The sequence below is a fragment of the Adiantum capillus-veneris genome, chromosome 23 (assembly GCF_014529385.1).
Source record: "Adiantum capillus-veneris isolate H3 chromosome 23, ASM1452938v2, whole genome shotgun sequence".
Classification (NCBI taxonomy): domain Eukaryota; kingdom Viridiplantae; phylum Streptophyta; class Polypodiopsida; order Polypodiales; family Pteridaceae; genus Adiantum; species Adiantum capillus-veneris.
Genome location: NC_140953.1, coordinates 2595656 through 2612431, shown reverse-complemented (window position 1 = coordinate 2612431; position 16776 = coordinate 2595656).

The following is a 16776-nucleotide window of genomic DNA, read 5'->3' as shown; positions in this document are numbered from 1 at the left end:
CTCATGTGTGAAGAAAGAGAAGACTATCTCTTCCCAAGCTTTAATGGAGAACTCATCACCTACTCCAAGCTTGTGAGATAGAAGCCTACATCAACACTCTCTTGGCAGGTGGATGCAAATCCAACCAAGAGCCAAGCTTCAATGCATGCTCATCTCCTCTACCAAGCTAATTACTACGCTAAGCTATGCTAATATGAGTGATTATGTGAGGAGATGTACATCTTTCTCGTAAGATACTCCTTCTTCCTCTCAATCTACTCTCATACCCTGCTAGCTCTCACCATCTTCGAAGGTGTGTGAGGTCTTGGGTCTGAGAACGGGGATAATTCAAGTTGTGTTTATTAAGTGTTTTGCTTAGTGCATGAAGTTTCCATCTTCATTGCACTAGCTAGTCTTGAAGGAACACAAAGAATTGTATTGTACCATGTCTCTCTGGATGGGAGAAACCATAATACAAAGCCTTTTGGAGGGGGGACCGGCTCCATGCAAATCCGGTCCTCAACTGTTGTCAATAGCTTAATTTCTCTCTCTTTTGAAAGTATTGTTGATGCTATCTAACTAGGTGTTATGCTTTTTGTTGCTCTCTCCACCCAAGCACTCTTGTAATTCTCATTAGGAATCTATTCTAATGAAATGCCCACTATGTTCATGCTAATTTCTGCTACACATAAGTTATTAGGCCATTAAATGTAACAATGTCACTCTTGCCTTTAGCACTGCGGGACTTACTACGAGACTGATTCCTCTTTCCACCTTTGTACTTTTCTTTGGTCCGTCCCCTGACAACTAAGGCTATTCCTTTGCCTTTGTCCATTGTCTTTCTATGGTTTCTTCAGTAAGCAAACTTGCTTCTACACCTGCTATGTTCAAACCATCTGGAGATGTAGAATTACTCAAAGCTGTGCAAAAAGTGTCCCAACTTTCCGGCAATGTGATCAACAGGAACATAGCTCTAATAGGTTCATCAAACTTGACACCTTGAGCTGACAATTGACTATCGATTGTGTTGAATTCATTCAGATCATTGGACATAGGTGTCCCTTCTTTCATCTTCAAGTCAACAAGCTTCTTAAGCCAGTATACCTATGAAGATGCACTCTGCTTCTCATAAAGATCACTCAGCTTTAACCATGCTTGATAAGCCGACATCTCGTCTGCTACATTGAAGTAAACGCTTTTTGCCAAAGTCAGCATAATGGTAGAAAGTGCCAATTCATCCATTTAGCTCCATTCATCTTCGTCCATATCTTCTGGTTTTATCCCCTTGAGCTTTATAGGTTTTATCTGCTTCTTTTGTACCAACACGTGCCAAATTTGCTTCTTCCACAATGGGAAATTGGTTCCATCCAGCTTCTTGATATTGTAAAGAGCAGTGTCCTGTGATCCAGCCATAGCTACGCTTCACAGTAGTTTACTTTCCTAGGAAAAATTCGACAGAGTTTCCCCTGTAAAATGACCTCTGAACCAATATCAAGCTGTCAAATGAACCAAGAAAGCTTGAGATTTCGCATAAATTTCGGCAGAGTCTCCTTTGTAAACTGGCTCTAGTGTACTCAAAAACAGACCAAAAAACAGCTCAAAAAACCACTGTCTCTCTAACACTGTAAGCTGTGGGTAAACCTGTCCTGCACCTGTACTGTCTCTCACTGTCCTATCACTGTCCTGTAAGCATAGACTGCGACAATGCCTCAACGGCAGTAAAGCAAAGATGCAATCCCAACTGTCTAACTCATAATCAATACATCCTAGCTGCCTATCTAAGGGTGCTCGAGGGATCGCTCCAAGACCTGTATCACCGAAAGGATCTCAACATTTGAGAATCCCCCAGCTCAATAAAACCTCACTTGACCCTCAACAAAGGCTGCAGTGAATCTGACAGTACATAGACTTCCCACAAAGTCATACATCCACAAATTTCCCACTATATGCTGTAACCGCTGCGGCGGTTGTTTACTGCGTGACTCACAGCCAGCAAACCCTCAACAGACATACATCATCTCTGACAATACATCCCATGTGGAAGTACCTGCAATGTCAGGATGAAATCTGGAATATCAAGCAGCAAACACAAGCTACCTGATGAACTAGTGAATGTCGCCTACAGTCTGTGTGTAGATGTGCCCGTGTCGTATGTGACACACCTCCAAGAACTGTGAGCCGTCCTTCGATGTGTAGACATCCACAACTCAACACTCTGGGAGTTCCGATATCCTCAGCACCTGGAGTCGTAGGCCGAAACCCCAAATTTGCAGATTCGGATCTGCACCCGCTGAGACCACGTAGTTGAAAATGGCCTGCGCAGAACTTTGTCGAAGCCGAACGGTGGCCGAGATGACCGCAGAATGAAATTCTGAGAACACCAAGCCCTTCGGGCTTGCCCACAAGATTTGGGGCCGTGTCTTCGCCTATTGAATCTCAGTCTAATCTGAGCAGGTGACTCTGGCTACCTGCAAATGCTGCCCCGAACCTCGATCTGAGCTCTGATACCAGTTGAAGGAGTACGAGCGGAAGTACGATGAGAGAGAGAGTGCGAGAAGAAGAGCACGACGATATGGTGAACTCGCTCTACTGTAATGTGTAGAGCATAGTGAGTTCTTATAAGGTTTTTACAAAAGAATATGTGTACATACCTGGCGGCCCGCCCACTTACCTGGGCGACCACATTGGGCTTTATACCCCAACATTCACTTTGTCATCCTATGACAATCCCTCAAACCATTCTCTTGCATTACCTCTGACCACCAGATTGATACTTGTAAGCTTTTGTGCCTCACTTGGAACTGCACGGCATAAACATGTCAAGTCGATCGTCTACATCCTTGCAACCTATAGAGATAGATGGTTGAAATGGCACCACCATCTTGAAATTCCCTTCAACATCCAAAATGTGCATACATCACTGCTCAAAATCCAAATTCTGGGTGCACAACCGGTAATTTTCGCTCCCAACGGGATCACCAAAGGATGATGGAGCAAAAGACGTCGTGCGCACACTCACACACCCAGAAAACTCAACACCACACAAGGAATTTACTCGAATTTCAACCCACACACACCACTACTCAAGATCTCAATAATAATACTACCCACAAGCTCGATTCAAACTCCAAACGCCTCGACCTACAAGCCTTTGCCTGGCCCGCAGACACACTACAAGGTGAGTCGAGTTGATCAACACTTGAAATCACACTTGATGGTGACCAAAATATACAAGAAAAACCATAAAATTTCAAAATCTCCAGCCACAAAAGGCCACTCTCAAACCATTGCAAAGCCTTCGCCAAACTCCACTCTGTTGGACTCTTTGGAGTAGCGTCAACCCTAACGGCACCAATACAGGGTCACATAGTCTTGCGGAAAGCCGCCCCTTCTTCCCTCAATTCCTCGCACACACACATCCATGGAAACCTCAGAACTTCCATAGACTCTCCCAAGTGTAAAATTGAAGAGAGAAAGCTGTCATTCCCTCCTCCACACACTCAAAAACAGGACGCGAACACGACGGGACTGCACTAGACCACCTGTAGGAACCCTGCTTCCTCCCACACACAGAGAGGTGAAAGTGCTGATATTCCACTTCAAAAGTCCTCACTCAGTCTCAACACTCACGGCACCATGAGTGATGTGTCAAATTGAAGCCTTTTCACACCATTTTTGGTCATGTTTTACCTTTCTAGGCCTAGTTTTGGCCAATTTTGACCCCTAGCGGGCATTTTGGGCATTTTTTCGCAAGAAAAACTCCAAAAAGACTCCAAAATTTGTACGATTGATCCTTAATACCCAAAGTCCTTTGCCACATCCCCACATTCCATTTTTGACCACTTCTAGAGCGGTGCAGACATCACCGCAGATCAGGCACCATAAATAGACAGTTACTGCATGTCCTAAACTTCTCGGGCAGGTCAAGGGTGTCCATACCTCCCACTTGAATTATTTACATTCTAGAAAGATCAAACACATTCCCTAGAACCAAAAGAGGCCACCAAGAACCATATCTACGGCCCCGATACCCTATCTAGGCATGTACATGTGCCAGACTGCTGACACGCGAACCTGACTATTCACAATGTGGACACGTTGCACTTTTTTAAAACTTGAAACCACTTTTCAAAGCTACCAAATTCATGTATTTACATCCTTTTGTACATATTACCATGCATATACGCACTACTTTGTACATACCAAAAGTGGTTTATCAACGTCACTAGTTGTCCAACATAGATATGGAGTATTGAGTAGTGACCTCTTCTCTTGTAATTGGCACACTATAGCATGAGTAGTTTTCATGAAGCTGATGGAGATGTTGACAACACTAAGTAGTTGTACATGTAGTTATCATGCATATAGAAGCCATTGTATGGAGTCAGGGGTGTGGATAGCAAAAAAAATCAAATGCGAATTGTATTTCTTGCAAACCATGCAATATATCCATGTATATTTCACTTGCATGTGGTCCAAGGCATCAAGCAATAGTACTAAAGATAGGGTGCCAGAAGTATGCAATTCAAATGTTGGGTTACGTCATTGATCATGATATGTAAAATCTGTCAAGCCACATGATTGATATATTTCTAGATTATGGGCAAGAATGTCACATTGTGTTGCCCAATCTCTATGAAATGTAGCTACCTCAAACCATGATCTAGCGTCTGGGCATTGGGCTAGCTTCATGCTGGTTGTGACTCGGTGCGTAGCTTTTTGATGATTGAACTAAAGTGTTGTCTAGCTTTTTGACGGTTGGACTGAAGTCTTGTATGACTAGAGATCCTGACTTTTGAAGCCAAAATAGTGTTAATTGAAAATATCTACCATGAAGTATTCAAAAGAACATTCAGTGTCTATTGCCAGCAAATGTTTCTATCACATATCAAATCTATATAAGAACATGCAGTGACTAGAAGTAATTTCAAAATTGAATACTCAAAGCAAAATACCAACGTGATAACTGATAGGAGTATCATCAAAGTATGAAACACAAAGTAGTCCTGGTCTCTCACGACGTCCACTTCGAGAAAACACCATGTATCACGTGTGAACGGGAGGTCATTTTTAAAACCCTATGTAAGTTTGCATTACTTTCTTCCTTCTATGATTTTAAGTCATTTTAAAAAACCCTTCGTATATAAATAAATATAATCGATCATGTCTTTTTTTAAAGTCCTAATATAAATAGTGTATACAACCAGAAGAAAATATTATGTTTAATATTATTAGTATGTTATTCAAATAAAGATTCCTAAAGCAAAGTAGCTTAAGTTATGACCATTTAATTAATTTTATACATTTCTCAACATTTAAGCATACTACATGGTTACAAATACATACCTTAACATCAATTCTATACAATTTGTCTTTGTTATAATGTAAGAACTAATGAAATGTATAGCTCTTTCAATGTCTACAACAAAAAACTCTCATGCTGCATTGACATAAGCAACCTTTAAGTTAAATTCAAACCCCGAGGTCGATTGCAATGGATCTACCAAGGCTGTGAAGCTCAGACTCTAGCTCATCATCGACTCATTGATAAGCATATGAACTCTTGGAATTTGCAATTTACGACAACTTCCAAATGCTCCAATAGATCAAATTATGACAACTTCCAAATGCTCCAATAGATCAAATTACAAGAGGACTTCTATTTTGTTTTTGAAAAAAATATCAAGATGAAAAGTGAAGCAAAGCTTCACATAAACCTGCCATAGTCAATTATACTCTTCTCTTGGAGAAGCATGGAGATTTTGATAGCTAGCTCTCTATGTAAACCAAAATTATTATATAATGGAGCTCAAGGAGTATGTAGCAATGATTGTTAAAAAATTTGATGTGAGAAATCTAGGAACATTTGCATGTGCTCTCAATCTATCTTTGCATGCAAAACTTATGCCATATACCACTGCAAAGTCCCTTGGCTCCATGTCACCAATCTCAATGTGAGTGCACAATGCGTGCTTGCACGGTGCAAGAGGGGGAAGAGGAGAGACACTGTAAGAATCCAACAGCAAGCTCTATCTCTTTATTCTTTGTATATAAAAGAATAATGTAATTTATCACGATCAGTGATGGGCAATCGGACATCGGACATCCGGCATGGGAAAAGGCACATCAGTCTTTAACCCCAACAATCCACCTAAGGATTCTACTAGCTAAACTACTAGTATGTACAAGAAAATAGGTGAGAGACTCTCTCAACCTACGCCCACTGGTTTGTTGGAATTAGGGTTGCAGAGAAACACACACAGCTTGGAGAAGACGAAGGAAGCTCAAGGCACACAATAGAGAGTGTGTTACTTAGTGCGCAATGGAAAGATAGATAGCCCTAGAGTGATGGGCGTATATACAATGCACGGGGGAAAAAACCTCCTAAAGAGGGAAAAAATGCCCCGGCAGTCCTAGTGTGTTCACACACATCACTACCACATGTATATGGTAACAAATCCCCCCTGGAGTGATGCGGTGAACGAGAGCTGGCACATGAGTAAAGGGAAGTGCCATGCCCTGAGGACAGGATCAGTCCACAAAGGGGAGTAAGCCCAAAGCTTTGCGGAAAGCTTCAAGCTTCTCACGAGACAATGCCTTTGTGAAAAGATCTGCAAGGTTGTCCTGTGTTGGCACATAAGCCAAGCTGATCTCTCCTGCTGAGAGCCTCTCCCTGACATAGTGGTAATGCACCTCAATGTGCTTTGTGCGAGCATGAAAAACTGGGTTCCTCGCAACTGCCAATGCGCTCTGACTGTCAGTGTAGATAGTGTTGGCAGTGTCCTGTCCAACACCCAAGTCAGCCATAAGGCGTCTGAGCCATACACACTCAACCGTAGCTGTGAAGACTGCCCTGTACTCAGCCTCACAACTCGAAGTGGCCACAGTAGGTTGCTTCTTGCTCAACCATGATATACATGAACTGCCAAGCATGAAACAAAAACCACTTGTGGACACTCGCGTGTCAAAACAACCAGCCCAATCTGAGTCCGAAAAAGCATGTAAGTCTGGCGGCAATGATCCCCCCTTGGGATAAAACAAGCCAAGATGTAAAGTGCCACTAAGGTAGCGGAAAATCCTCTTGACAGCCTGCCAATGCTTAGACCCTGGGCTATGCATAAATCTGCTGACCTGCGATACTGCAAACTGAATATCTGGCCTCGTGTTGCATACATAAATGAGGCAGCCAACAGCAGTTTGGTAAAGAGTGACATCAGCAGGATCGCCAGCATCATGTAGACTCAACTTCAAACCTGTTTCCATGGGAGTGGCAATAGGTTTGCAATCCTCAAGTCCAAACTTACATAGCAATGTCTCTATGTAACTTTTCTGACACAAGGCAATACCACCATCACACTGCTTAAACTGTATACCCAAGTAATGATGCAACAGCCCCAAATCTTTCATCTTGAAAGTAGCATTCAAATCAGCCTTAAATTCAGCAATATGTCTCTCATTTGGTCCAGTGATCAGCAAATCATCAACATAAAGAACCACAATGAGAAATACATCATCCTCACGCTTTACATACAATGTGCTTTCTGTTGGACTGTTACGAAAGCCTCGTTTAACCAAATGAGTGTCAGCTTTCTCATACCAAGCACGAGGAGATTGCTTCAACCCATACAAAGCCTTCTTACATTTGCACACTTTGTCCTCTTGTCCTTTTATGACAAAACCGCGAGGCTGCGTTACATAAACTTCCTCAAATATGTCACCATTCAAGAAAGCAGTAACAATGTCTGATTGATGTACATCCCAACCAAAATGAGCTGCCAATGCACATAGAAAATGCACAGTAGTCATACGACAAGTGGGAGCAAAAGTCTCTTCATAATCTATGCCTTTTTGTTGTGCATAACCCTTTGCAACAAGTCGAGCCTTATGGCGATCGATCTCACCATCCGGCTTGCGTTTCAACTTGTAAACCCACTTCGTACCAATGGCCTTTTTGCCAGGAGGCAAATCACATAAAGTCCATGTGTCATTTTCTATAAGTGCATCATATTCTGATTTCATGGCAGCAATCCAATTTTCTGAATTCTGTGCTTCATCAAAAGACAGAGGCTCCTCAACATCATGTAAACTAGACACAGCCAAAGCATAACAATCTGATGCATAAGATGCATGGCGAGAGCCTGAACGAGTACGACTACATAAAGGTGCATCCAATTTACTGTCACACAAAGTGTGCACCAGCCATTTTGGCATACCTCTAGCCTGCTCATTTTCAGCCCTTTCCTCATCAAGTACATCATGTACATCTGCATCAGTAATAGGCTGTTCTAAAACATTTTCAGAAACCCCCATAGGCTGTACATTTGCCTCATTGGAACTTACATTCGTATTTCCACCACTGAAAAGAGGCAACAAAGTGTCATAAATGTCCTGTGAGCTTACATTACTGTCTCTAGTACATGACAGCAAGGGTTGAACAGAATCTTCCACAAACACTACATCCCGTGAAACCAAAATACGTTTTGTTTGCGGGTGATACAACCTGTAACCTTTGCTTTCAGCACTATAACCAACAAAAATACATTTGACAGCCTTATCATCCAATTTTCTGCGCTGCACTTGTGGCACCAAAGCATATGCCAAACAGCCAAAAACACGCATGTGCTCAATAGAAGGTTTTCTATCATGCCATGCTTCATATGGAGTAATAGACTGCAAAGCTTTCGTAGGACACCTGTTAAGTACATAAGTGGCACACATGATGGCCTCAAGCCAAAAAGAATGCGGCAAAGCTTGACTTTTGACCATACATCGTGCCATTTCCGTTAGTGACCTGTTTTTCCTCTCAGCAACACCATTTTGCTGAGGTGTATAAGGCACTGTACATTGGTGTTTTATCCCACGACTAGCCAGAAATGCATTAAATTCATGAGACATATACTCCCCCCCTCGATCGGAACGGAGGGTGCCCATAGTACATTTTGAGACATTTTCAGCCATAGCCAAAAATTGTTTGAAGCACATAAAAACTTCGGACTTCGCTTTAAGCGGAAATACCCACGCATGCCTGGAGTAATCATCAATGAAAGTCACGAAGTACAGGTAATTGCCCAAGGACGGAGTTTGCATGGGCCCACAAACGTCACTATGCACAAGCTGCAACCTGCATGTGGCCCTAACTGAACCATCCTTTGGAAACTTAGAACGCTGCATTTTACCCAGAATACAGCCTTCACAAACATGTTTGATAGGTGCTTCAAGAGGCGGCAAAGAAGCAACCATATCAGATTTCTGCAAACGCAGCAAACTGGCAAAATTCAGATGACCAAAACGTGCATGCCAAAGTTTTGCATCTGAAATAGCCCTTGAATCTGCAACAGCATTTGCAAAATTTTGTCCACACTTGTCATACAAAGTGAGCTTATACAGCCCACGGCACAAAAGCCCAGATGCAACAATTTCATCACCAAAACTGAGATCATGAACTGTACATCTGTCATCCACAAATTTGACTACAAGTCCAAGTCTAGCAAGTGCGGATACAGACAAGAGATTCTTCTTGATCCCAGGTACATAAAGTGCATCAACAAGTGTGAAGGAACTGCCATTAGCAGCAGTGAGCACAATCTTTCCAACTCCCTGAACTGGATAAGAGGCGTTGTTGGCACAAGTGACTGAATTCCCATGAGGGACAGACTCGAGAGAGGTAAACAATTCACGATGTGAGGTAATGTGCTTTGTAGCACCACTGTCGAAATACCACACATGTGAATCTGCAGCAACTGACAAGCATGCATCATGGACAGCAGGATTGTAAGTGCACTCTGCGCTAAAAGCCCATTCTGCATCAACATCAGCATCACAATCTCCTTTCACAGAAGACTCAACAATGGCTGCATTTGTAGTGGAACCAGCATTTGCAGTGGAACCACCCTCTTTCTTCTTAGCCTCTTTGGCCTTCAACTTAGGACACGACTTGATCAAGTGATCATTCGCTTTACAATAATGGCAACGCATCTTCTTTTTGCCCTTATCACCAGAATTGCCAGACGAAGTGCTGCCAGTAGAAGCATTAGGAATAGAATTTTTGCCACTCGCAGCAGAACCATAAGAAGTGGCTGCATTACTGTTACCACCCTTTCTTTGAGAAGCAATAAAAGCCTGTTCAACTGCACGCTGCCTAGTCCTGTTTTTTCTAGAAAGTGACTCTTGCAACAGCAATGTGCATAATGCATCAAACTTGACAACTTCAGGATTTCCTTGGGTCATCAGTCTCCAAGTACTAGCAAAAGTCTGGTAGGAATCTGGTAAGGCATCAAGAACAGTCTGCACAAGGGAACTGTCAGAAATGACTTCACCTGCAGAAATGAGTTGCTCATTGATATCCTTGACACTAGCAAGGAAAGTGTCCATATCATCTTCCTCATGCATAATCTTCGACTCTAGCTCTTTACGCAGCAAAGCAATTTTAGCCTCATTGCGGCTTGCATAAAGACTTGCTAGAATATCCCAAGCCTGTTTTGCAGATTTTGCTGAACGGATGTGAGGAATAATGGTGCGCTTCACAGACAACGCAATCAATGCATGTGCCTGCGCATCCTTAACATCCCAACGAGCTTGTTCTGCTGTAGGCAAAACAACTCTAACAGCTGCAATCCTTGCAGCAAGACCTGCAACATCCTCAATATCGCCTACATCTTCAGAACCAGGACGTACATCAATGCCCTGCACAATGTTCCAGACACCTTTTGACACAAGAACGTGTTGCATCATATAAGCCCACATAGGGTAGTTGTCCCCATCCAACCTGTCCTCAGCAGCAAACATCTTGAACACATCTGTGTTGTTGTTGTCAGCCATGGTAAATGCTGCACCTGATGTGAAAACTGCCCGAAAATAGGAGAAATGGAGCGGGAACAACTTGTGCTATATAGCACAAACCGTAGAAGACTATAAGGCACCTGTTATGCAGAAAACGGCACTGACAGAAAATCTGCACAAAATGACGAAATAGCCTGTGCAGTACTGCCCGTAGTGGAAACGGAGGCCGAAATGAGCCCAAATCAAAATTTTGAGCAGACCAAGCTCTTCGAGCTTACCCAAAATATTTGTCGACCTGCGAACGCTTGCCAAAGCTCACTGAAATCGGAGAAAGTGAGCAGGCGTGTGCTGGAGCAGCTGGCGACTAAGCCCGGGAGGACGTGACCTGCTCTGATACCAATTGTTGGAATTAGGGTTGCAGAGAAACACACACAGCTTGGAGAAGACGAAGGAAGCTCAAGGCACACAATAGAGAGTGTGTTACTTAGTGCGCAATGGAAAGATAGATAGCCCTAGAGTGATGGGCGTATATACAATGCACGGGGGAAAAAACCTCCTAAAGAGGGAAAAAATGCCCCGGCGGTCCTAGTGTGTTCACACACATCACTACCACATGTATATGGTAACATGGTTTTCTCATTCAATATGCATGTAGCTATATGGGCTCTAGTGATATGTGAGCATGCAAATCATTGGTTGATCCGTCAGCTAGATACACATGACCAAGGCTCTCACTAGAAAAAGTGATAAACCACTCACAACATGATGTAACATGGAATGTTGCATACCATCTAGCAGCCATCGAGAGTAGGTATCATCTCTATCATACATAAAATCAAGGGGAACACCGTCACTATCATACAAAGCCATCTCTCTAGTGTGTGTCAAAATTTTCTTTACATCACGCATACATCTCCCTCATTGCCTCATACATCTAAAACAATGACGTCTAATGTGCCCTATGTGACCATAATGCCAACAACGCATGTATCGGAAAAAGGGAGACCATCATCTCTCACGAATCCTCACTGTTGACTTTGATTTGTCACACATAATGGATGTCGTGTCAATGAAGAAAAATTCATATGCACAAAGTGGGAGATCACTTGACCACTATGCTAATCAGGCACAAAACCACATTGATTCAATGCTCTCATATGCAATCCGTGGCTCGATTGAGCTCTACCATAGTTTGTATAGAATCAATGTCAAACATTTGCTCTAAACCAAGAAGAGTTCACACATAAACAAGCGCCAAGTGATATGCAAGCATGATAAGTATCACTATGGCAAAGTGATCTCAAAACGTGGGATAACTAGCTCTTAATAGAGTATAAAGTGCATAACCATATATGCAAGTAGTGAGCAAACACGATGCTCAAAACACATCCCACAATTGCCTGTGAAAAATTGATAGCTATGTAAATCTACACCTATATGCATGTAGAATCTATAACCATTGGCTATCTGTAAATTGTATGTAGTAGACTCACAATCAAAATGTTTGTCAATTGGAAAAGTACATTACATAAATCTACATGTAGCCATTATGAGCATACCATAAATCTCACTCCTATGAGAGTGGATACAAGAACACTAAATCCTTGTCCAAGTTGACAAAAAACTGTCAAAGTGAGAGTAACGACTCCCGCTTTGATACTTGATCACTATCAAAGTGGGAGTAAATCAATCACTATACTATCAAGATACATGCAATGTATAGCAAGAATCCAGGGAACTCAAACAGAGTCTCCCCTGCAAAATGAGCAAAATTTCAAACCAAATCTCAACCATGAAGAACCCCCATCCAAGATGCCAAAGTGGGAGATGATCTCGACCTCTATAAACTGACCAAAAAACTATGAACTCCTCAACATAGGTAGACCAATGTAAATACCAACAAAGGCTCCATAGAAGCATACAATGGTAGGAATAGCATGTAATGTACAACAAAAGTCATTACTAAGCGTAGTAGAATATGCACGCAAATTAGTGCCATGTGATGAAAACAATATCTATAGCCAACTAGGCTAAAGCAAGTAAACCACATATATCATACATCACAACAAGAAATTCATATGGTAATGCAAATCTACTCTCAAAATTCATGGATAGCTCATGATGTAGATGTATATATCTCGTACACTGAACTTTTTAACATGTGGATGTATCGATTCTTGGAGGACCACCTCCCCCTCATCCATAGGGACTCGATGCATGTGTCTTGGTGTAACCTCATCAACCTCTAGCATGAGCATATTAAAGAACTCCATATCATATATCTCTATCTTTGTCATTAGGGAGAAAAACTAATCTATCTCTGTCTTCACAAATTCTCACAACGCCTATTGTGTCTCACTAGAGCTTTCCCGCTCCACCTCTGTCTCTTCAAAGTCCATTGACATGTCTTGCATAGCTGCCTGCTCTCTCTTCTAAGAATACTGGAGCTCACCCACACATGAAACCTGTCTTGTCTCTTGCTCCTCATGCACTAGTGTCGTGGCTGACACTATGCTCACTTGTACCTAAGAAACCTGCAGTGGATATGCAATGTAGGATCTAGCTCCTTGTGCAATGACTAGGAAACCCAACTACCTGTGAAACGATTTCTCTTGAAGCTATTCCATTGTCTCCTCTCAAGCATCTCCCTAAGATCTCAAATTGTGCAATCTCAGGAACATAACACACATATCATAGCATATAAGATGCACCTCTGGGTAATGACAAGCATACATCTCCTACACCCTCTATGTCATATGTTGATCAGTCAACTAGATACACACGACCAAGGCTCTCACTATAGCAAAAGTGCTAAACCACTCACAACGTGATGTAACATGGAATGTTGCATACCATCTAACAACCATCGAGAGTAGGTATCATCTCTATCAGGCATAAACACTAGAGAAAAAGGTGACATTATCGTTACTAGCATACAAAGCCATCTCTCTAATGTGTGTCAAAATTTTCTCTTCATCACGCATACATCTCGCTCATTGACTCATACATCTAAAACAATGACGTCTAATGTGCCCTATGTGACCATAATGCCAATAATGCATGTATCGGCAAAGCGAGACCACCATCTCTCATGAAACATCACTATTGACTTTGATCTGTCACACATAATGGATGTCATATCAATGAAGAAAAATATGTACAAAGTGGGAGATCACTCAACCACTACGCTAATCAAGCATAAAACCACATCGATTCAATGCTCTCATATGCAATACGTGGCTCCTGTTGGGGTATAGGCATTTGTGCCTTGCCCGACCGCCCAGAGTTTGGGCGCCCACTGACTTGTATACCTTATACATAGCATAAGTGTATAGGGGGCTGCTCACTCTTTGGAGTCTCCCCACCCACATCGTGTGTGTGTGTGTGTCTCCTTCTCTCTCTCTCACTCTCCGTCTGTGGTGCTCCCCGATCCCCTTCAATTGGTATCAGAGCGTAGGTGCGGAGGGAGCACGTGTGTGCACAGTCACGACGACAGCGGAGAGCCAGTTTCATTCCCGAAATCGCGTTCGCGCGCGCGCACTTTCAAGAGTGCAAACAGGGTTTCGACTTCGGCATCGGCAAATTCAGCTTTTCGAGAGCGTTTCCAGCAGATGTCCTGCGTTTTACCCCCCTTTCAAATCCATTCGAGCCATCAGAAACCTCATTCGAGCTACGGTTGAGGAGCTGCATTTTTCAGCCCTCTTTTGGCAGTTTATGCTGCGTTTTTGGGTCGAAACGGAGGTTTATGGCATAGCTTTCACACCCGGACTCGGATACATGTGATCCAGGAGTCTACCTTGGGGTTTTGGCATGCTCCGGGCGCGCTCGACATATCAGAATTTTAAAATTCTGAATGCTGAATTTTTTGCAGTAGCAGTTGTTTATTGTGTGTTGAGGGTTCCACACATGGTTTGCTCTCAGATGTGAGAGTGATATTTGCTGCAAGTTTCCTCACAAGTGGGAGGATACAATGTATGCCTTATGTGGTTTGATGCTCAGGGAGACTAATGTGATTGCATTTTGAGCTCGGCAATGTATGCCTCGAGCATGTTTTTTGGCAGTCACAGGTAGAGCAGATATTTGTGTACTAGATTTGCAGGTGTTTGCAATGATGTATGCAAAGTGTGGAGATTGGTGCATGCATTTGGAGTGCGGTTTGATGCGCTTTGGTTGCTCATGGTTTTGAGCGTGCAGTCAGTTTGGTTACTAGTTTTGTGGCCGTTTTACTGACGAAACTCTGGCGAAATTTTCCCAGGAGTTTTATGCATATCATTTATGCGATCTAGGTAGAGATTGCGGGTTGCACTCAGCATTTGCGTGCGGTGTTCTCTGCAGGTGGGAGATTTGTGCATGTATATGCATCGATACCACACAGTGTGGGCTTGGTGATTAGCTCACGGTTTGACAGGCGTACAGTTATCTTGCCACACTCACAAGAGTGAATGTTGTGATGTATGCTTGTGTGGCTACGAGCTAGGTAGCCGGATTCGAGCACTAATGGCTTGAGGTTTTTCAGCAGGTTTCAACTACAGGTTTACAAGTTTACAGGCAGGTTTGAGGGCTTATTTGGGCGCTGAATTTTTAGCCATTGTTTCCTCTTTGCAGGTGTCCATGTATGGCTCAGTTGTAGGCTGATTTGGGACACATTTGTGACTTGTTTATGCACCTGTTTAAGAGCTGAATTTTGGGGCTGATTTACAGCCATATTTGTAGACTTTTGTTGATGCGATTCGAGCCAGTTTAGGGCTGATTTGGCTGACATTTGCTACTCATTGTTGGTTGCTCTTTTGCGAGCATTATGGCTGATTTTTCATTTGACTTCCAGCGTTACGGTCTGACACAGTTTGATGGTGCAGATTTTGTCGCTTGGAAGGAGCATATGCTTGTTGCATTGGCGGATTTGGGTCAGGATAAACCCTTGTATGGTTTATCGGCGAAGCCCAAGTCTATGTGTGATGATGATTGGCAGGATCTTGATGAGTTAGCAATGTCTACGATTCGTTTGCATCTGGTTGAGTCTGTTGACTGGCAGGTCTCGAGGGAGACTACAACTCATGCTTTATGGCAGAGTTTACATGCTATGTACGCAACATCCATGTCTACAGGGGAGTCTAGTCCCACTTCTATGTCCATGGGAGAGATTGGTCCCACACGCAAGTCTCGACGGCGTAGAGACTTGACATGTTGGCATTGCGGACATAGAGGGCACATTAGGCGTCGATGTTTCAGGCGTTTGAGACAACGGAGGCGACAGATGCATGATGCAGATTTGGGCACGACAGATGCTAGTGAGATCAGTACGGTGGTTATTGAGTATGCTTGTGACAGCAATGTCACATTTACATCTAGCTTGTCTTCAGACGATCTTATGTCTACGGATTGCATATCGGATTGCACATTGTCTTCACATCGGTTACTAGATTCAGATGCTACTTTCCATGTCACGTCGCATCGTGAGTTGTTTAGCACGTTTTCTAGTGGGAGACTTGGTTGTGTGCACATGGCTGATGGTGTTGTGTATGACATTGAGGGTGCAAGAGACGTATGTTTGTCCTTGCCCACTGGTATGAGATTTACCCTGCGTCATGTGCGTTATGTGCCATATCTGAGGCGGGATTTGATCTTAGTCAGACAGTTACGGGATAGTGGATGCCAGGTATCGCTGCTTGAGCGATCTTTTGCGTTGCATTTGGGTTCGTTGGTGATTGCGAGAGGTGCTAGAGTTGGCACATGGTAACCATTGCACGTAGTACTGGTGCGAGATGGTCGAGTCTCAATCTTGTTAGAGCCATGCAGAGAGCGAGAGACCCGGACAGTCTCTTTTTCTCATGGTGTTGGGATATAAAGCCCAATGTGGTCGCCCAGGTAAGTGGGCGGGCCGCCAGGTATGTACACATATTCTTTTGTAAAAACCTAATAAGAACTCACTATGCTCTACACATTACAATAGAGCGAGTTCACCATATCGTCGTGCTCTTCTTCTCGCACTCTCTCTCGCGTCGCACTTCCGCTCGTACT